We start from the raw sequence: 22470 nt of genomic DNA, 5'->3' as shown, positions 1-22470 counted from the left end.
CTGGGTGAAAGGGGAAACATTCAACATCTGCATTTGGAGCTGATCTGAAATTCTCCCAAGCAGAGGAGAACGGTGACATCATTGACCAAATACTCAATCTTGGCATTCTCCCTAAAGACCTAATTCCTGAAATGGATAGACCAAGCATCCTTAAAGCTAGTCCTGAGAGTCCCCCACATTGGTCATCTTTTGTTGTTCAGATGTGCCCTGTCCTCTCTAGGCCAAGTTAGCAGGTGAATGCAACCGTTCCTCCAAGCGGGACATGTTTTGCAGTTGTGCAAATCTGTGTGGAAACCTGGGACACTACTCTTGCATGAGCCAGGACTCAGCATCAAGGGATAAGAAAGCCTGCTTGACCAAAAGACCACAAGAGTGCTGAGACAAAGAAAGGTTTAGCAGCCGAGAGATTTCATAGAGAGATCATGTGTTATCCTGGATGTGATTCTTATAAACTATATGGACTCCACTGTGCTTTTATTGTGTAATGGGCTGGCTGGGGGGAATTACTGGGAACAGAGAACATGACTTTTGTTGGGTGATCGAGCATGCCTCAGGCCTCTTTCTTCCCCTCACCTAGACTGACCTAGTGCACTACTGCCAGTCCACTGTCCGGCCAGGAGCTGTGCATACAGGGCAGCTGGCAGGCTTTGCTAGGGAGGGCCCAGAGAAACAGTGTCCCATGTTTGCAGGCTGGGCTGGCCAGCCAGTATGGTTCGGTCCCAATTTTGGCCAGGGGTTTGGGAAAGGCAGGAGAACTCAGGCAGCTGTGGGCAAGTGGGGTGAGCAGGGTGGGGAGGGGTGTGGAGCCATCTTGGGGCTGAACAGCACTGGGCAGTGGAGAGTGTCCCAAGGTGACACATCTGCAGAGCCCTCACCAGTGCAGGTTCTTGGAGCAACCGGTAGCAGGAACTTGCATAGGAAATGTCACCATCTCATTTGATCTGAGAAGCTAAACAGGGTTGTGCATGGTCAGTATTTGGATGGGAGTCTGCTTTGGTATTCAGGGTGTGGTGGTGGTTTGTTCATTTCTATTTGTATTTTTTTGTGTGTGATGATGATTTGACAGGATATATTTCAATGACTGCCTAGTGCAGAATCAAATGAGGAAAAATTTGCCACACCTGTGTCTCAGTGTGCAAGATGGGGAAACTGAGAGCTTTGAAATGAAACTGGATATATGCACCATTCTATCTTTTTTTTCACTTTTTAATATTTTTGGTGAATCTTCACACACATACACTCCATGCCTGGTGTACAACCAGTGGCAGATAATATCATTCCATTGTTGACTATTGATCACCATGATCACATCTCAGACTGCTGCATCACCATAGAAGAAGATACAAAAAGAAAAATAAAAACACATATATATGGTATCCCTGATCCATGCCTGTCATTCACCACAATAATTTCCAAATGCACAATTTGTATTCATCTTCATTCACCCTACCGTTCATTTATTCTTTGTCCATTTTTTTATTACTCACCTCTCATAGCCTGGATAAAAGGAGCAAGGGAAAGTAGATTTTCACATTCCCACAGTCACATAGTTGAGGTTCTATCTTTCGGCAGCCATCTTACAGAATCAAGGATATGGGAACATCTCCTAGCAGTTCCAGGTAATTCCCTCCAGCCAGCCCATTACACCATAAATGCACAGTGGAGTCACATAGTCACATATAGTGCATAAGAATCACCTCCAGAATAACACCTGCTCTCTCTTTGAAATCTCTCAGCCACTGAAACTTTCTTTGTCTCAGCACTCTCATGCTAGTTGGTGAAGCAGACTTTCTCAATTCTTTGATGCTGAGTCCTGGCTCATGCCAGGAGTAGTGTCCCATGTTTCCAGGCAGATTTACAGAGCTGGGAAACATGTACCACATAGGGGGAGGGTAACCATTCACCTGCCTACATGGCTTAGAGAGGACAGTACACATCTGAGCAACAAAAGGTGATCAATGGGGGTACTCTCAGGACGAACTTTAAGGATGCTGTCAAAGATGTCACCATTCTCAACTGCATGGGTGAATTTCAGATGGTCTCCAAATGGAGATGTTGAACGTTTCCTCTTTCACCCCAGTCCCCAAGGGACCTCAGAACATTTGTTTCTTCACTGCTCATATTATTCAGGGATATATCAAGGCATCACACTGACTTGGACCAACTAACATGATCTCACACCAAATTGAGAATTCTGTGAACTGACGATGGACAGTCAGTCGGTCCAATAAATTGAAATTCGGAAGTCCATTGCCCAAAATATCTGCCTCAATAGCGTCTTTCCCAGGCGTTTTGTCTCTTCGAGCCTCCCTGACGCCTTCCTTTGGAACACTCAGCTCCATGCCCAGTGCATCTGGTGCATTGAGCCCCTTCGCGAACCCCGTGTACACTGAAGCAATCCAAAATTGGAGTCTGGGAAACTGACAGACAGTCATAGAGAGCATCCCGTGGTCCCATCCCACCCAGAAGCCGACCGACCCACTGCGTGATCGAATGCCGCCTGACCGGCAAGTCAATCCATACACCTCACAGAACTGGGGGTGGGGCGCTAGAGGGCTTGGGCTTGCGAGGGGCTTGCACAGTAGGGGGCAACACGAACCCCTGTCGTGGCCGCAAATACAGGGGCTGCAGCCTCTGCGTCACAAACGCTGATCAGAGTGGGCCAGAGGGCAGGGCCCGTGCGTGGTGGTGCTGAGAGACCCCGCCCACCAACCGTCTCTGGCCACAGCAGCAGTGTGGGCTGCCACGGTGCAGGCGGAGGCGCCCGCGTCTCCGGGAATTGAGGCAGGCTTCGGAGTCCCGACTTTCCAAACGATCCTGGGCCTTCTGGCTTGGCGAGAACCAATCCCCTGGCCAGCTCCAATGCCGTCTCTCTCGTGCCCCTCAGGGCCCGATCCTCTTACCCCCATCTCGGACCCTGGTTGTGGTTTCCACCCAAAGCGGAGGGTATCGGAGACCTGATTTCGCCCAGATGGCTCGGTGAACCAGATGCGCAACTCTCAACGACTGTATGCTGCTTGAATGCGCCACAGCGTGCCAGGTCGGACTTTCCGACCCCAAGACTAGCGTTCTGTGTGAGGTGCCTGTGAGGTCCGAAGCAGGGGTCTGGCACCCAGCAGTTGGTGCACCCAGCCCACGTGGTCCAGTGGCAGGAAACAAGCGGTCACAGGTAGCAGAGGATTGGTGGGGGGGCTGGACGCGACGGGAGGGGCCAGACAGATCAGCGGACAAGGGCAGGCGATGAAGCAAGGTGTTTGGAGGTGAAAACATGCCTTCTGATGTGTGGTCAAGCATGTCTCAGGACTCGTCCTTCCCCTCCCCTGGCCTGACCTGTCGCGCACCTACCAGTCCACCGGCCGGCAGGGAACTGTGTGGACAGGGCAGGCGGTGGGCTTTGACAAGGAGGGTCCAGAGCACTTGTGCAGCCGCAGAGTGAACCGACCAGCCAGTAGGGAGCGGTGACGGTTGCAGAGAGGGTTTGGGGTAATGCAGGAGGATGCAGGCACCTGCGGGCAACTGGGGTGTGCGGTGTGGGGGAAGGGGCATGGGGCCATTCGGGTCCGAACAGCGCAGAGCTGCGCGGAGTGTCCCAAGATGATGCATCAGCGCAGCCTTCGCCAGTGCAGATTCTTGGAGCTACTGGTAGCCGGACCTTGCGTAGGAAATGTCCCCATCTCGTTTGATTCCAGGAGCGAAACAGGGTCGTGCGTGGTCAGTATATGGATGGGAGCCTGCTTTGGTATTCCGGGTGTTGTAGGGGTTTGTTCATTTCTATTTGTATTTTTCACGTGTGATGATGTTTTGACAGGATATATTTCAATCACTGCCTAGTGGCGAATCAAATGAGGAAAAACTTGCCACACCTGTGTCTCAGTGTGCAGGCTAGGGAAACTGACAGCTTTGGAATTGAAATTGGATATATGCACCGTCCTGTCTCTTGTTTTTTGTTTTTATCTTTCTTCACTTTATAATATTTTTGGTGTATTTTCACACACATACAATCCGGGCCTGGTGTATTTTCACATGCATACAATCTGTGCCTGTAATGTAATATTATTACATTGTTGAATATTGATCACCATGATCATTTCTCAAATGGCTGCATCACTCTAGGAGAAGGTGCAAAAAGAAAAATAAACAAACATACACAGGATATCCCTGATCCATCCCTGTCATTCACCAGTATAATTTCCAAATACACAATTTGCATTAATCTTTGTCCACCCTGCCATTCATTTATTTCGTCCACTTTTTTTTTTTGCTCACATCTCATAGCTTGGATAAAAGGAGTAAGGGAAAGTAGGTTTTCACAATCCCACAGTCACATATTGAAGGTTCAATCTTTTGGCAGTCATCTTCCAGAATCAAGGCTAACAGAACATCTCCAAACTGTACCAGGTGATTCCCTCCAGCAAGCCCATTATGCCATAAACTCTCAGTGGAGTCCCATACAGTGCATAAGAATCACCTCCAGGATAACACCTGATCTCTCTTTGAATCCCTCTGCCACTGAACCTTTCTTTGTCTCAGCACTCTCGGGCAATTTTTGTCAAGCAGGCTTTCTCAGTCCCTTGATGCTGAGTACTGGCTCATGCCAGGAGCAGAGTCCCCTGTTTCCAGGCATATTTGCAAAGCTGGGAATCATGTGCCGTGTGGGTGGAGGGTAGCCATTGACCTGCTGACTTGGCCTAGAGAGGACAGGGCACATCTGAACAAGAAAAGATGATCAATGTGGGGACCTTCAGACTAACTTTAAGGATGCTTGGTCTATCCATTTCAGGAATTAGGTTCTTAGGGAGGAATGCCAACATTCAGCATTTGATCAAAGATGTCGCCATTCTTACCTGCTTTGGAGAATTTCAGATCGTCTCCAAATGGTGATATTGAATGTTTCCTCTTTCACTCCAGTCCCCAAGGGGACCTCTGAACATTTGTTTCTTCACTGCTCAAATTCTTCAGGGATATATCAAGGCATCACAGTGACCTGGACCAATTAACAAGATCTTACACTGAGTTGAGGATTCCATGAACTCATTGTGAACAGCCAGTCGGTCCACTAAATTTGGAAATACATCACCCAAAACATCTACCAGAATAGTGCCTTTTCCCAGATGCTTTGTGTCTTGGCACCTCCCTGACGACTTCCTTTGGAACCTTCAGCTCTGTGCCTCATGCATCTGGTGCATTGAGCCCCTTAGTGAACCCTGTCTACACTGAAGCAAACCAAAATTGGAAGCTGGGAAACAGACAGACATTCATAGTCAGGCATCACAGGGTCTCATCACACCCAGAAGCTGAACAACCCACTGCCTGATTGAATGATACCTGGACAACAAGGTAATCCCTATGACTCACTCACCTGGGGGCAGGGAGCAAGAGGGCATGGGCTTGTGGGGTGCTTACACTGTGAGGCACAACATGCAACCTTCTCATGGCTGCAAACACAGGGCCTGTAGCCGCTGCATCACAAACACTGGTCACAGTGGGTCTAAGGGTGGGGTCCACATGAGGTGGTGCTGTGCGGGAGACCCTGCTAACCAACCATCCCTGGCCACAGCAACAGTGTTGGTGGCTGCTGTGCAGGTGGAGGCACCCTCATTCTGGGAATCCAGGGCAGTTCCCGGAGCCCCACCTTTTCATATGATCTCCCGGCTTCTGGCATGGCCAGACCCGGTCCCCATGGCCAGCTCCAAGCATATCCCTTTCCTGCCTCTGAGGGCCCAACACTCTAGACCCCATCTTGGGCCCTGCCTGTGGTTTCCAGCAACAGTGGAGGGGATCACAGCCCCCATTTCTCCCAGACAGCTGGGTAAACCAGACGCATACTTCACAACAACTGTATGTTGCTTGAATGTGCCGCAGCGTGCCAGGTGTGACCTTACAACACCAAGACCAGTGTGCTGTATGAGGCACCTGTGAGCTCCGAATCCAGAGTCTTGCACCTGGCAGGTGGTGTACCCAGCCAATGTGGTCCAGTAGCAGGAATGGCATGGTGGCAGGTAGCAGAGGATGGGTGGGGTTGCTGGACGAGATGGGAGCGGCCGTACGGATGAGAGGGCAGGGGACAGCAGTGAAGCATGGAGCTGGGAGCAGAAAACATGCCTTTTGATGGGTGGCCAAGTATGCCTCAGGCCTCCTCCCTCCCCTCACCTGGCCTGACCTGTCTTGCTCCTGCTACTACGTCTGCCGGCAGGGACCTGGGCGAACAGGACACCCAGAGCAGTTGTGCAGCCGCAGGCTGGACCGATCGGCCGGTAGGGGGCAGTGCCATTTTCAGAGAGGGGTTTGTGAAATGCAGTCGGACCCAGGCAGCAGTGGGCAGTTGGGGTGTGCAGGGTTGGGGAAGGGGGCTGGGCCGTCCGGGACTGAACAGCACTGGGCTACGGGGAGTGTCCCAAGATGATACATCAGCGCTGCCTCACGAGTGCAATTTCTTGAGCCTGCCTTTAATAGAACCTTACATAGGAAACGTCCCCATCTCGTTTGATCTCAGAAGCTAAACAGGGTCATGCATGGTCAGTATTTGGATGGGAGTCTGCTTTGGTATTCTGCGTGTTGTAATGGTTTGCTCATTTCTATCTGTATTTTTTGCGTGTGATGATGTTTTGACAGGATATATTTCAATGACTGCCTAGTGGGGAATCAAATGAGAAAAAAGTTGCCACACCTGTGTGTCAGTGTGCAGGCTAGGGACACTGAGAGCTTTGCAGTTGAAACCGGATATATGCACCGTCCTGTCTCGTTTTCTTTTTTTTTTTCACTTTTTAATATTTTTGATGACTCTTCACACACACACTCTGTGCCCGGTGTACAACAAATGGCAGATAATGTCATTCCATTGTTGAATATTGATCACTGTGATCATTACTCAGACTGCTGCATCAACCTAGAAGAAGACGCAAAAAGAAAAATAAACAAAACATAAATATGGTGGTTTCAAGCCAGAGCGGAGGGGATCAGAGCGTCAATTTCGCCCAAGACGTCAGGGCGAACCGGACGCGCACCTCACGACTGTATGTTGCTTAAATGTGCCACAGGGTGCCAGCTGGGACTTTCCGTACCCAAGACTAGAGTGCCATATGAGGCGCCTGCGAGGCCCGTAGTCAGAGTGTGGCACCCGTTAGGTGGTTCACCCAGCCCAGGTGGCCCACCTGCAGGAGCGGCGCAGTTGCAGGTAATGGAGGATGGGTGGGGTGGTTGGACGAAATGGGAGGGACCAGACGAATCAGAAGACAGTGGACAGTGGTGAGATGAGGAACTTGGCACAGAAAACATGCTTTTGTTGCGTAGTCAAGCATGCCTCAGGCCTCCTCTTTCCCACCGCCTGGCCTGACCTGGCGTGCTCCTGCCAGGCCACTGGCGGTCAGGGACTAGGGCGGACAGGGCAGACAGTGGGCTTTGCCAGGCAGAGCCCGGAGCAGTTGCGCACCTACAGTCTGGACCGTACGACCGGTGGGGGGTGGTGCCGGTTTTGGAGAGGGGTTTGGGAAATGCGGGAGGACACAGGCAGCGGCAAGCAAGTGGGGTGTGAAGGGTGGGGGAAGGGCCCAGGGACCTCCAGGGGCCGAACAGCGGTGGGCTGCAAGGAGTGTCCCAATTGACGCATCAGCGCAGCCCTTGACAGTGCAGGTTCTCGGAGTTACTGGTAGCGGGACCTTACGGAGGAAATGTCCCCATCTCGTTTGATCTCAGAAGCTAAACAGGGTCGTGCAGGGCCAGTATTTGGATGGGAGTCTGCTTTGGAAATCCGTGTGTTGTAATGGTTTGCTCATTTCTATCTGTATTTTTTGCGTGTGATGATGTTTTGACAGGATATTTTTCAATGACTGCCTAGTGGGGAAACAAATGAGGAAAAAGTTGCCACGCCTGTGTCTCAGTGTGCAGGATGGGGAAACTGAGAGCTTCGCAATTGAAACTGGATATATGCACCGTCCTTTTTCTTTATTCGCTTTTTAATATTTTTGGTGACTCTTAAACACATACACTCCATGCCTGGTGTACAAGCAATGGCGGTTAATATCATTCCATAGTTGAATATTTATCACAATAATCATTGCTCAGACTGCTGCATCACCCTATAAGAACACAAAAAGAAAAATGATAAAACATATATACAGTATCCCTGATCCATCCCTGTCATTCCCCAATATAATTTCAAAATACACAATTTGCATTAATCTTTGGCCACCCTGACAATTTCTGTAGATAGAATTGACAACATAACAAATGTTGGCTTCCAGTCCATGTATGTGGAATGTCATTTCATTTATTCAACTCTTCTTTAATTTCTTAAAGAAAATTTTATAGTTGTCTGGACACAAGTGTGTATATTCTATGTTAAATTTATTCCTAAATTTTTTCCTTTCAAATGCTATATTAAATGCATTGTTTGCTTGATTTTCTGTTTAGATTGTTCATTACTGGTGCATGGCAACACCTCTGCTTTTTGTTTGATGGCCTTATATCTTGCCAGTTTTTGAATTCATTTGTTATCTCTAGTAGCATTATTGCAGTGCTTTTTTATATATACATATAGGATCACTGGAATCTGCAGAGAGAAGAAAGTTTATTTTTTCACTTCCTATTTGGATGCCACAGTTCATTATTTTTCCTTAGTGCCCTGGCTAGAATTTCCATTACAATGTGGAGAAAGCTTTCAGTCTTCAATCAAGTATGATGTTAGCTGTACATTTTTAATATATTGTCTTTATTATTTTAAAGAAACTTCCTTCTTTTATTTTGTGTCCATGAAGAACGGTGTTTTATTTTGAAAAATGCATTTCTGAGTCAATTGAGGTGATCATGTAATTTTCCCCCTATATTCTATTAATGTGGCATGAGACAACTGAATTTCATATGTTGAACCACCCTTGCTTTCCTCGCCAGGATGATTCCCTCTTGATTACAGTTTATAATCCTTTAAATATTCTGTTGCATATGGTTTGCTAGTATTTTTTGGTGATTTTCATTCTATATTTAAAGGGATAGTGGTAGGTCATTTTCTTTTATTGTGATATCTTTATCTTGATTTGGTATTAAGCAGAGGCTGACTTTATTAGGAAGTTTTCCCTCATTTTCAATATTCTGGAAGAGTTTAGTTTAGTTTAGAATTAATTAGGATGTTTCTCCTCATTTTCAATAATCTGGAAGAGTTTAAGCAAGATTGCTGTTAATTCTTTGAATGCTTGGTACTATTCACCAGCATACCCCTCACTGGTAGACCTTTTTTATTAGGAGGCTTTTAATTACAGGTTCGATCTCTTTACTTTTTATTGTCCTATTGAAGACTTCTATTTCTTCTCCATTCATTTTAGTTAATTAGTTTCTTTCTGGGATTTTTATTTTAAATTTCATCTAGGTAATCTAATTTCTTGGCATAAACTTGTTTGTAATAATTTTTTTTAGTCTGTGAAGTCAGATTTTAGTTATTTGCCTGTTTCCTTTCTCTTTTTCTTTTTGTCTATCTAAAGGTTTGGCAATTATATTGATCTTTTCAAATAAAACATTTTGTTTTTGCTGATTCTCTGTTTTTTTATTTTTCTTGAATTTATCTTCATTTCGAGTTTGCTTTCCTTTTATTTTATTGTTCTTCCATGTCCATGATTAGAGATATTTTCTCTTTTTTATTATAAACATTTAGAAATATTACTACCTCTCTCAGCATTGCCTTTGCTGTACTTTTGGTGTGCTATATTTTCATTCAGATTTGATGATATTCTAATTATGCTTAATTTCTTTCTGTTTATTTTCATTAGGGAACAAATTTATTTAAATTTTTCTGAAAATATCAGAAACTATGAAAAACACTTTGAATATTTGGCCATAGCAAGAGTAAAATACAAGTTACATTTGAAAATCATGTTTAACCTTTAAGAAACATGTTTCAAAATATATCAAGTTAACATTCTTTACTCTCTAGAGCAAAACAAATTTACTATATCACAAAACTGGACATGATATTTTAAAGTAAAAAAATTTCAACATAAATGGGCATGCAATTTCTTTCTTGACCTGTGTAGTTTGAATGTATTGTTTAATTTTCATGTATATATGAATTTTTCAGTTCTCTTTTTCATGTTGATTTTTAGCTACAATACATCATTTTCAGAATATAATCTTCATATGATTTCAATCTTTTAAAATATATTGAGACTTATTTTGTAACCTCACACATCATCTGTCTCAGAAAATTATTCCTGATTCTTCATCCTGAGACAAAGTAGAGTCAAAATGCACTCTGCTGATATTGACTGAGGCATTATGGATATGCCTGTTTTTCTAATGGGTTACCATATTACCCAAGTATTCTACTTTATTATTCATTTTCTGTTTAGAGGTTTCCTCCCTTATTGAAAGTGATGTATTGAAATGACTAGTATTTATTTAAATTGTCCTATGTCTCCATAGAAATCTGTCAGTATTTGCTTCATATATTTTGGGTCTCTCTCTCTCTATATATATATTTATAGTTATTTTATCTTCTTTTCAAATTTATCATTTTATCTATCTAGCTATATTTTATCAATATATAAAATTTTTTGACAAATGTGTATTTTGTATGACATCATTATAGCCATTCCAATTCTCTTTTGATTACTATTTGATTAGAGCATTATTCCCACTCGCATACAACCTACTGATATCTTTAAATTTAACAAACAGTGTATGATTGGGCCATGATTTATCAAATTTATCAAATTCTGAAAATTTCTGCATTTTGACTAGAGATTTAATCCATTTAAACATGAAGTAATTAGTGATAATGCAAAATTTTTTTCTGACATTTTCTTAGCTGGTTAAGTCTTATACCATTTTACCTTACTTTTGTAATTAGATCTTCTGTAGTGAACCATTATGGGATACTTATTTCATTATTTTTATGTGTTTACATATAAAATAAATTTAAATTTAGCATCCGAAATCTGTAATGATCTCATCTGATTTGATAGCAACTTAAATGCAATGACATATATAAACTACATTTCTTCTTCATTCTGCTCTCCATATTTATGTGGTTCTTATCAAAATCACTTCTTTATACATTGGGCATCTAGATCCATAGTTTCATTACTTTTTATACACTTGTATCTTTTGGCATTGTGCTGGTTTGAAGCTGCTATATAACCCAGAGAAGACAACAATCTTTTATTCCTTTCCTGTGATGGGGACCAATTTTTGGTGGGATGTTTTGATTAGATTGTTTCAATTGAGACGTGACCCACCCAATTCAAGGCAGGTCCTAATCACTTACTGTGGCCCTTTATGAGGGGATAAAAGACACAGAAACACCCAGAGGAAAGCCCCAAAGAGAACTTAGAGAGATAAAAGAGGACCCACAATTGCTCAGAGAGAAACCCATTGAAGCCAGGAGAAGCTCAACCCAGGAGAAAATGTACAGCAGAAACCAGCTATGTGCCTTCCATTGCAACAGACATGTCCCAGACACTGGCAGCCTTTCTTTAGAGAAAGTATCAGTTGTTGATACCTTAATTTGGAGATTTTCATGGTCTTATAACTAAATAGGTAAGCTAATAAATTTCCACAATTAAAGTCACCTCATTTCTGGTACATTGCATTCTGGCAACTTTAGCAATCTGCAACAGTCACCTAAGAATTAAAGAGTGGAGTTATAAATGAAAAAGATAATAATAGTGGCATTCATAATTAACAACAATGCTACCCTTGGGAGAGATATTACTTTATGCTGCCTTGATCTACTGTGTAGTGTCTTTTCTTTTCAATCCAAAGACCTCTCTTTAGCATTACTTGTAGGAAAGTTCTGTTTATAGCAAACTCTCAGTTTTCATTAATCTGGAAGTGTAAAACTCCTGTACAATACATATTTGGGAGAAGTTTATTATCATTGAAATAAATTTAAAAGCACAATTTTAAGGTGAATTTTAATGACCAAAAGGTTCAAAGTTAAGAGGATATTCCATTAATTGTTGCAACTACAGAATCAAAAACTCTTCTCAGGATACAGAAATGCTTAAGAGGTAGGTGGTTCCCTCACCTAGACTTCCTGAAAAGTCATTCATTGCACATCAACTATGCACAAATATCATTACAGTTTAATATTTTTGCCAGCATATTGACTTGATTTATTATAATATTTTCAATTGCAAACTTCTTTATATGCCAGTTCCATTTTGCATACAACTTAATTTTATGTAATTAATATTTGTAGTGCCTGTTTGCCTAAACACAATAGTATATCGATATCCAACATTTGCACATGCACCAAATTGGGGAATAAGCCATAGCTGCTTCCTGAATCTTTCCCTTCATTCACTGGGACAGTGACAATGTCTGTCATGCACCTCTGAGGTCTGAGGACTCTGACCAGAAAGTATAGGTTTTCAGAAGAAATGAATGAAAGTTATATTTTGGAAGTGGAGTTCCATGAGCCATTTGGCCAATTTTCTGAAAACATTTCTGAGGGTCTGGCTTGGAACATGGCTGGATGGTAAAGGGACTCTGCAGGCTTGGATGTGATTCAGGTAAAGTCTGTATCAGAGGCTGGAAGTGAGTATAAGACACAAGGGCAGGTGTCTTTCTGGTCACATGGTTGCCTCTTTTGCTCCAGTTGTAATGTGGACAGGCTTGAGATTATAGGTGAGCCTGAAGTCAAGTTTCTAAATGCCCTGCTGGGGAATTATGTGCTTTGAGGGATTCTGACAGATCTGGATGGATATATGGAAGAAAACTGGCTGGAGGTTAGGTAATGAGATTAGACCATTGACCCAATCTATGTGTTTCAGGTTGTCACATAGGTAGGGTTTTGATTTCATATCTGGACCTGTAGCTTCAAGAAAGATTTGAGGACTCTCTCAGCCACTGCTACTTTATTAGTTGCCATTCTTTTCCCCCTTTTGGTCAGGATGGAATTGTTGATCTAATGGTGCCAGTGCTGGATTCATCTCTGGGAGTAATCTCCCATGTTGCCAGGCAGACTTCCACCCCTGGATCTCAAGTCCCATGTAGGGGGGGGGGGGCAATGATTTCACTTGCAGAGTTGGGCTTAGAGAGAGTGAGATCACATCTAAGCAACAAGAGAAGTCCTTCAGAAGTAACTCTTAGGTAAACCTATAGGTAAGCTAAGCTTCTCTGCTACATACATTAGCTTCCCAAAGTAGGCCTCAAGATCAAGGGCATGACCTCTTGATTTGGGTGTCCCTGTAGATTCATTCAATAACAGGGGATTTCCTGATGATAAAGTTTAATAGTTCCATATATTTTGTCCCATCCTTACAAGGCACTTTGCCAATACTTTTTGATTACCTGCTGAATGTTCTCTAGGATGTATATTATAATACAGAATACAGGAGACATAGAGATACATAGGAGCTAGAGATGGGTGAATGGTTAGCTAATGAGGTTGAACTCTAATGTAAGGGAATAGATAGAAGTGAAAGTGGTTCTCTAGTGGGTCTACACATAATATTAACATAGTGAAGATGAACAAGATTGAAAGGGATTGTATAAACCTACATGTCCCACTGGTTAACACTAGAAATATAAATTGGTTCTTGCAAGAACTACTTCAAAGTTATGATTCATGTACAAAGAGTGTTTAAGTCTAGAGTACAGGGGGGAAACTACTATTGCATGCAATGGGCTATGTTTAAAAGGAAAATATCAGCACTATCTCAGCAATGGCAGAGGTAAATAATGGGGGGAGAGACAAGAGTTAAGAGGAGGTTTAGATTTCCTATTCAGTGAGGGTGTGTTTATTCATTTACTTTCTCTTGGGAACAATGAAATTATCCAAAATTAAGAGTGCTGATGGACTGTGGACTTTGGGCACTATACATAATGCCTATTGAATGCATATAGTTGAAGGAAGCACTGACTGAGAAGTAGATTGGTAAATGATTGTCCATACTTATGAATGGATGTTGTGCTACTACAAAAAAGGAACAATATTGTGAGGAAAGCAACAATGTGAATGAACATGTGGGACATTTGGTGAGGCAAAATAAGCCAGAAACAATAAAAAATAATGGTATGGTCTCCTTTAGAAAATGTTTACAAGAAAACAGGGGCCTAGATTGTAAGCTTTTATATCAGATACATTTACTCCAGAGTGATAATATCTAGATATCAAGAGGTTTATATATATATATATATAAAACAACTATATATATATATATATATATAACAACTATATATATATATATATATATATATAGAGAGAGAGAGAGAGAGAGAGAGAGAGAGAGAGAGAGAAACAAAGTTAATCAGGTTGGGGTTAAAGTAATTAGAAGACAGAGTTGAGTAAGACAATGTCTATAATTTAGAATGACATATACTCTTTGAGGCCAAATGAAGAAAGGTTTATTTGATGTGGAACTGAAATTTACTGTAGTGCAAAATCTAACTCAACCTATCTGTTTCATTCATTTGAACAATTGAAACACAGGGAGCCCAGAATAAGAGAAAGGTCCTCTAGTCTAGTAGAGCCAAATGTAATACCTGGATACATTTACTCTATATGTTTATTTTAAAATATTTATTACTATCCACAAATAATTTCAAGAATAACAAAGTTTAAAAAGCAAAAAAAAAAAAAATACAGGCCTCTATTACAAGCATGTCTGTGCTTCTAATTTTGCTAATGAAGGTGCTGATGAAACTTGTCCAAATCTATACAGCTACTGTGAGTTAAAACTGGGCCTCAAACACTGCAGGCCTAATAATGAGTTGATGTCCTTAATCATTATGCAGAGGACCACATAAGAGCTAAATTAGAGAGTTCTCACCATATCAGGATAGGGTCCAGGTACATTGAATATATTAATTTAATCCTAAAATGGCCTGAGAATAGTAAGTGTTTAAGTGCAAAAGCTCATTTTAAGCTACATATCTGTGTTTTCAATGACTAAATCATAAGTTCTTGAATGGAAACATTATGTTAACTATTTTAACATAGGTTGTCAGATATCATGGCCAGCTAATGAATATTAGCAGAAAGGAAGAAAGCTGGTACCAATGTTTTCTCACTTCTATGTAAATTTCAGTTCTGTTATCTACCCTCTGTGTTTCTGTTTCCACAATATTGAAGAAGTCCTTCACCCTCTGAAGAGACAACTCATTTTCCAAATAGGCACAGATTCATAAAATTTGTTCATAATATATATATATATATATATATATGGAAAAGGATTTTTATCAAAATATATAAAGAACTCTTACAGTTCAAGAATAAAACAGGAAGCCCACTGAGATATTGGTAAAGTACTTGAACATTTCACAATAGTTAAATGCCATCCAAGCACATGATGAGAAGCCTAATGATGTCAAATGGATATTGTTCTTCACATCCATTAGGAAGCACAAAATAAGAGTCAGAATTTGGTATGAAAAATTTGAAGAAATGTAGCACTGTGAGTAATTCACAATACCAGGTGTCTTAACTATTTTACTGAAATATAAAAAGTGAGGGTAGTCATGACATAATGCACCCAGAGTTTAATGAAGCAGAATACAGAGTCCCTAGATATTTATCTAAGTACTGAAATATGATAATATTATAGGTATTTCAAATCATCAGTAAGACAGTAGAATATTCACTTTTCATTGACAGAAACAAACTTAAGAAAATTTTGATGATTTAAGTAATGAATGCCAGATACATTACGGAAAAGTTTCAAATTGCCTTGTTACATTTCATTTTATTAATAAAGCATAAAATACATTTTGGATGTACACTCTATAAATAAATTGATTTTCATTGTTGTAGGTTCAGGGTGCAAAATTCTTCATAACGTAGGCAGAAAAAGTAGAGCACAACTTGGCCCCTTTTGCATCACAGAGAATCAAGTATCAGTAAACAGCCTCTTCTGCTGAACTGTGGTGATCACTCCCTAAACCTAGTACCCTGAGAGAAAAGATAAAGATGAGGACAAGTTTTGTTCAAATCATATTTTGGCCCTCTACTGCCTGTGTACTTCAAGGAGTTTTCAGGACTATTTTAGGTAAGCATATTTTTCCCCTGTGAGCTGAAATTAAACTTGATCCATGAATCATGAGTTGAATGTAAAAGAAGAAATTAATGAATGGGGGAATGACTTACTGACCTCTAGTCTAGTCTATATTCCTCCATCATCCCAACATCCATCTCCCTCCTTCCTCCTATTGACCACCATCCTGCCAAACCTGTGAGCTACAGAAGTCTGAAATTAAGGCATAATGCTTAATGGGGAAGCACTAAGTAAGAATTCTTCCATGTCCCTTCATGGCTTCTGGTAGTTGTGGACAATTCTTGGTCTTCCTTGTTTGTTCATACATCACTCCAACCCCTGCCTTCTTTTCACAGGACAGTCTCCTTGTGTGTCCATGGGTGCAATTCCTCTCTTCTTATAAAGGCACAAGTCATTGGATTACAGTACACCCTCATCCAGCATGATTACATAATAAATTCATTATATCTGCAAAGAACTTTTTAAAATAGGGTCACATTCATAGGTTCTGGGTAGACATGAAATTTGGGAGTACAGTATTCAGCACAGTATGATTGCATTTTTCTTAAAATGCAAGAAACAAAATTTAGAGCCTGGCCCCAATTCTTTCATTAAAAAATTACACATTTTCTCTAGTTTCACCACAGGCCACTCATATTTCAGATCAGGCCAATGCCAAGTCTTTTTCCAGTTTCTGAAAGGACCATCCCAGATAATATTCTCACCTTATGGAACTGTTCTTAAAATTCCAAGCTCAGTAAAACATTTAATGGATTTAATATCTCTAATTGAAATTTATACACTCAAAGTTAATTCTACATTTCCACAATATTTCATAACTAACTGCCTTAGTATTGCCTGAATGCTGAACATTTCCACTGAAACAATTAAATTCAATTATAAAAATAATTACATAATATATGTCAGATTTAATTTATTATTTCTACTACTATTTACTATCTGTCACTGGTAAAAATGTTCATTTTGTGATGAATGAAGCTGTCTCTCTGCACTGAGACTTGATTAAGAGCCTGTGAACAAAGAGTTTATCAATGACTGAACTAAAAATTATATAAAATGGACAGTTTATATTTTTGTGATGAGATGAGGGGATTATACTCCCTCCAGAGAAGGCAGAGCAGAACCTAGATACAGTAGAGTCATGGCTCATGATAATAAAGGGGATAACTGGTAGGAAACATGCAGCAACTAGAGCTTGTTTGCCAGCTACAAATTGTGTTTTAAAAATAGAGTAAAGAAGAATGGCTGATGTGGGAGAACATATAAAAAATACAAAGGTGATCACCAGGACAAAGTTGCTTTGGATGGCTTTGTACTAAGGGGAGGGTCTGAGGGAGAGATCATTCCTATGAATGTGTTGGACATATCCGTGCCTGTACAAGATGGAAACCATGGAATTGCTAATCCAGGTCATGAGTCTCAAACATACATCATGGAGGGATAACAGTGTGGCATAGAGAGGTTTTACAAATTTGTCATGGAGTAGAGAAGTATCCAAAATCATTTTCTCTGTGCTGTTTTTGTTACTCCAGTTGCCAGCTATATAAATAGGAAAAGTGATATTGACAGGTATGTGCAATATTCAGCAGAGGATATTTGAGAGACGCATTTACTTTAGGGCTTTTAATTTAATCTCTTTCCACCTGGAGTTTATAAGGCTGATTGGGATGACCTGGAAGTTTCTCAATAGGCAGGTGGTGCCAATGGACTCACCCCAGGACACTCTGTGAACATAATGAAGAAATTTGCACCCAAAACCATTGTGGGATTGTTTCAATTTAAGTGCTGCCATTGTTTGCAGAATTCCTCTAAAGAGAATTACCCAGGAGTTAGCTATCATTCAGGTGCCTGAGAATCAAATCTGTTCACCTTGACCTACATCTACCGAAATAGAGGAAGATAAAATAGTCTGAGTATGAAATCCCCCAGAATTCCAAAGACTGTCTGCAATAAGAAGAGTGCTGTTACTTTGAATTTTGTGGAGGCCAATTTGTCATTTTCTAGGGCTCCATATTCACATTCACAAATGAAGGATTCTGCCTGAAAACAAGAGTTTTGGACTACATTTGTCATGGAAAATGAAATAACAAATTTCACCACTTAATATAATTTCCCACTGATAATTAATTATTTAATCCCATTTTCTTTTGTTTGGGTATTCACCAAATTCTCTGTTTCCTTCTTTTCTATAGCACTTAAAATGCATTGTACACTCTTATGATTACACATATGAGTTATGAACTGCTATTATTCTCTTTAAGGTAGAAATTAGCTACTGAAAATGTAGAAGACCATCTAAATAGAGGCAGAGTCAGAATTTAAAACTGAGTAAACTGGTTGAAAATGACAACATTGTTTACTCCTGTTCTACACTTTGTTTTTCAAATAATTCAAACATATGTGTGCATTGTCATGTTTTAAACTTATTTTATTTTATAAGACTGGTTGTGATAATTTCCCATTTCTGCCTAAATTTTATAGATCAGTATCACTCATGAATGAAGATTTAGATATATTAGTAAACTGTAGACCCCTGAATAATTTTCCATGACCTAATTTGATTTATTTAATATGGATAAATATTGGGATGGCAAGAAAAAAAGTATTACTTATTTGCCAGGGATAAATGTACAATGGCATCCATTGCAGGAATTATCATGTAAAGTTATGTTGTAGTAAAAACTATGGGATATGTATAAATGGAATTATATTTTAGGGCAGAAATGAAATTAATCCTCACAGAATATCATAAAACTATATGTTCATTATTATAGAAAACACCTCTAAATAATGCCTTAGGAAAGACATTAAAATACAAGACAAGCATGCTAAATATGATCTGGAAATAAATAGAAGTGAGTGAGATATGGGTAGTGAATTTGGGAATAGCAATGGAATGTTTTCAAACAAGAGAATTTATTGCAAGAAATATTTGAGCCTTAAAACTGCTGATGTCCTTAATTTTGTTCCTCACTGTCTGAAATCCTCAATTGTGAAATTAATTTTCCCTAAAAGTTCTCTCCCTAATTCAAGAGGAAAAATCATCTCCCCATGTCAAGAAGATCACAGATATTTTCAGGAGCGATACAGAGATTCATTTAATTAAGCATCTTAGGCCAAAATCAGAGAAAAATAATTATATCTTTTCAATTGCCACACACTGTTCTGCTTCTGAAAAAAAGTATGCAGTTTGCTCCATCTCAACTCCATATTATATGGGGAGAGCTCTTACTTAAATAAAATATACTTCTCCTAAAAATTCCTCTGTGATTTTTGCATGCTATATCATAAAGTAGATTAGTTTCAAAACTGAATTCTGGAAGTACCTTAAAATTCAGCTTTTGATAACATTTGGATCAAATACCAAGGTCCACTTTCAATGAAGATTTCATTAAACTTTACTAGGAAAAGTCAGAAATTGGTGTACTTTCTCAGACCTCCAGTCTTTCTCCAAAACCTCAGCTTCAGGAATTATTGGCCATATGTGACATTGATTCTGGATGAGTTTCCTCCCTAGCAAACTCTAGGGAAGTACATTATCACTTATCTAAATACCGAGATGCCTCTTTTCCTTATAGTTTTTGCCTTTCTGGTCAAATTAGAAAATACTCATGACTCATACCTACTGTTAGGATGATGGGATCAGTGATGTTCCAAACAGCCAAAGTGTATGTGAGAGGGAGGCAGCCAGACCCTGAGATATGGGTCTGTGACTCTGACTTCATCACACCTTAGAATTGCAATTTTGTTACTTCACTTGTAGCAGCAATGACAGGCAATGACTGGGGACCAAAGAAAAGTTCTAAAAACTGGACTTACCTTTTAATTCCAAAAAGTCAAAGTACATAGGAAACAGCTACAAAAGGGACATTTTGATGTTTTGTAAATATCCATCCTTTCCTATTATCCCTGGACACAGACATTGTCTCACATAGAGGGAATAGAAAATGCTGAGTTCTGAGCCAGGAGGGGTTGGCAGATAAGCAGATGTTCCTCACTGGATTCTCTGCTTCTCTAAGTTATTCTACACAAAATCTAAAATTTTTCTCTACTCAAACTTTGAGTACTATTCTACAATAATTTATGAGAATAGAAATAATATTCATGGACTTTCTCAAAAGGATTTTCAACGTGTGCAAAATAAGATCATGTTATCAATAATGGAGATGAGAAAACTTGGCTTCATTTGTCTTCCTCAACACACATTAATTAGTAAACCAAGATGAAATGTAAATTTGGGAGGAAAATATACTATATTAATATTAACTTCAGAAGATAAAGGAAATCAAAGCAAATCAATATCAATAGACAAGGGGGCACTATTTATATGAGCCCCTCACAATCTAGCTCAACAGGAATGTTCAAATATTCCTTTAAAAATCAGGTTATAAACTATATGCTCTTTATTTTTGAAGATAATTGAATTATAAGAAAAATTTTAGATGATTTTATAAATTAGAATATTTATATAAAAATGCTCCAAAATTAAAAGCAAATAGAATATTAGAGAAAGATGTAACACCTACTTAACAATGACAATTTCTAAAATAAAATATAGCAAAAGGGCTGAAAAAGAATATACTATAATAATAATATGGATGACCAATCACAGTTTATATCTGGAATTCAAAAGTGATTAAATGTTAGGAAACCCATTTTTATCATTCAGCATATTCTTACAGTCAATGAGAAAATTGAGTGGATCATGTTCATAGAATACAGAAATAACCATTTTGCAGAATTCAACATCTGTTGATGTTAAAGTAAAACTTTGAAAATTAAGAATTGATTCCTCTTCACTAAGTTGACAAATCAAATTGTTCATCTTAGTCAAGGGGAAACATTACAGAGATTTTACAAAGATCTGAAACAATGGTAAGTCATACACAATCACTTTTTGTTCACTTCAGTATTGCATTGGGGGCTTAGGAAAGGCAATTTAAAATGTCACAAAAAATAGAAATGAGGTAAAACTCTATTTGCAGATGATGTAATTTTATATCTGAAAACAGAAAGATTTGATAGAAAATCCAACCATAAAAATAATTCACTAAACTAATAAAATTGAATTGATATATAAAAACTTCTGTATCAAATTCATACTTATTTATAAGTCATAATGGATAAAGATGAATTGGATAGGATAGAATATCACCTCATACCTAGGCATAAACCTAACAGAAGAACCTGTGGAGTCTACATGAGGAAAACCATAAAACATTCCTAAACTATTTGAAAGTAAATATAAACAAATATAAAAACACTTTTTCCAGCTCCCAAATCTCAATATTATAAAAATGTCAGCTATCTTATGTTAATTATAAATTTAATTTGATTCTGTTATGAATAGCATCAGTTTTTTTTGAATTAAGAAAAGCACTGATAATTCTTAACAAAGATTAAACAAATAAAAATAGCCAGAAAATCCAGAAAAATAAGCACAGTGAGGAGACTAGACCTGTAAGGCATGTTGGTTCAAGATGAGCTTGAGGGACCAGCAGAGGTAAAAATTCAAAAATATACCAAAATTCACAGGAAAGGTTTAAAAACAATGATACTACATGGAGGCTAACAAAACACTCAGCGTTAGGGAACTGGGTAATCCTGTCAAAATGAAAAAAGTGATTTATTCCACACATCTTAAAATAAATGTAGTCTAAATGAAAAAGAATTCTACATGACAGAATATGAAAACATACTTGTACAAGAAGAACTCATGGTTGAATTCCTAATGAACCCAGGCAATAAGAATTGGCCTTAATATTGCAAACATTAATAAAAGTATAGAAAATTATGCATGTTGGGAAATACCATAAGGAATCTAATAAGGCAAATGTTCAATAGGTTAAACTATTTTTACAATTCATATAACAAAATATTTTTGTTCCAGGAAAAAGGTAGCTCTCAATATTAATGAATCCTTTCTCACTGACAGAGGAGCCAGAGAGTGGGCTTCCACTTAACCCAAGGTAAAACTGTTTGGGTTAAATAATATTATGTGCAGTGGATTGAATCATACTGAATATATACAAATTTCAAAAGTTCACATTTCTTTATAAGCTATCCGTGGATTTTATGGGTATTAATATTACCATAGGGGCTTATGCACTCATTATTCTGATTCTGTTCAGAATAATTATTCTGATTATTCTTTCTGAAGGGAAAGAAATAAAAAGTTATCCATTTTTTCCAGACTGTTTCAGTGTATCAAGATAGAGATGAGAAAAAAAGTTATTTTTTAATAGAATAAATTAAACTAACAAATTCAGGTCAGATAAAATAATTAGGTAAAAAACATTATTGAACACCCTACAACATTAATGAGTTTAGAGAAAAACAATACATGACTGAATAAGTGAGTCAATGTCAAAGCAATGAGGAGAAAACATATTGGATTTACTGGGCTGACCTTCGCTGAAACCACTGACGTTAACATAACTGAAATTGGAATAAACACATATATGTGCTTCCTAATGTTCTGTCACAG

At 39.3% G+C, this 22470-nt stretch overlaps 3 long non-coding RNA genes across 4 annotated transcripts in view; 1 reads left to right on the top strand and 2 right to left on the bottom strand.

Moving 5' to 3' along the window:
- Positions 1-2718: 2718 nt before the first annotated feature.
- Positions 2719-16833, top strand: LOC143686162 (uncharacterized). The gene is made up of 3 exons (XR_013176942.1): positions 2719-3260; positions 15743-15977; positions 16319-16833. It is a non-coding gene; the product is annotated as an uncharacterized LOC143686162 (long non-coding RNA).
- On the bottom strand, positions 3965-5409 carry LOC143686160 (uncharacterized). Its single transcript, XR_013176939.1, has 3 exons — positions 5360-5409; positions 4845-4984; positions 3965-4109 (listed from the first exon to the last, which is right to left on the bottom strand). It is a non-coding gene; the product is annotated as an uncharacterized LOC143686160 (long non-coding RNA).
- Positions 7940-22470, bottom strand: part of LOC143686161 (uncharacterized) — a 229126-nt gene continuing 214595 nt past the window's right edge. For both annotated transcript variants that reach the window (XR_013176940.1, XR_013176941.1), the window contains one exon: positions 7940-8075. This is a non-coding gene — a long non-coding RNA (uncharacterized LOC143686161). The remainder of the gene's footprint in view (positions 8076-22470) is intronic.

The sequence above is a fragment of the Tamandua tetradactyla genome, chromosome 6 (assembly GCF_023851605.1).
Source record: "Tamandua tetradactyla isolate mTamTet1 chromosome 6, mTamTet1.pri, whole genome shotgun sequence".
NCBI lineage: Eukaryota > Metazoa > Chordata > Mammalia > Pilosa > Myrmecophagidae > Tamandua > Tamandua tetradactyla.
This window is presented reverse-complemented; position numbering and strand designations above follow the sequence as displayed.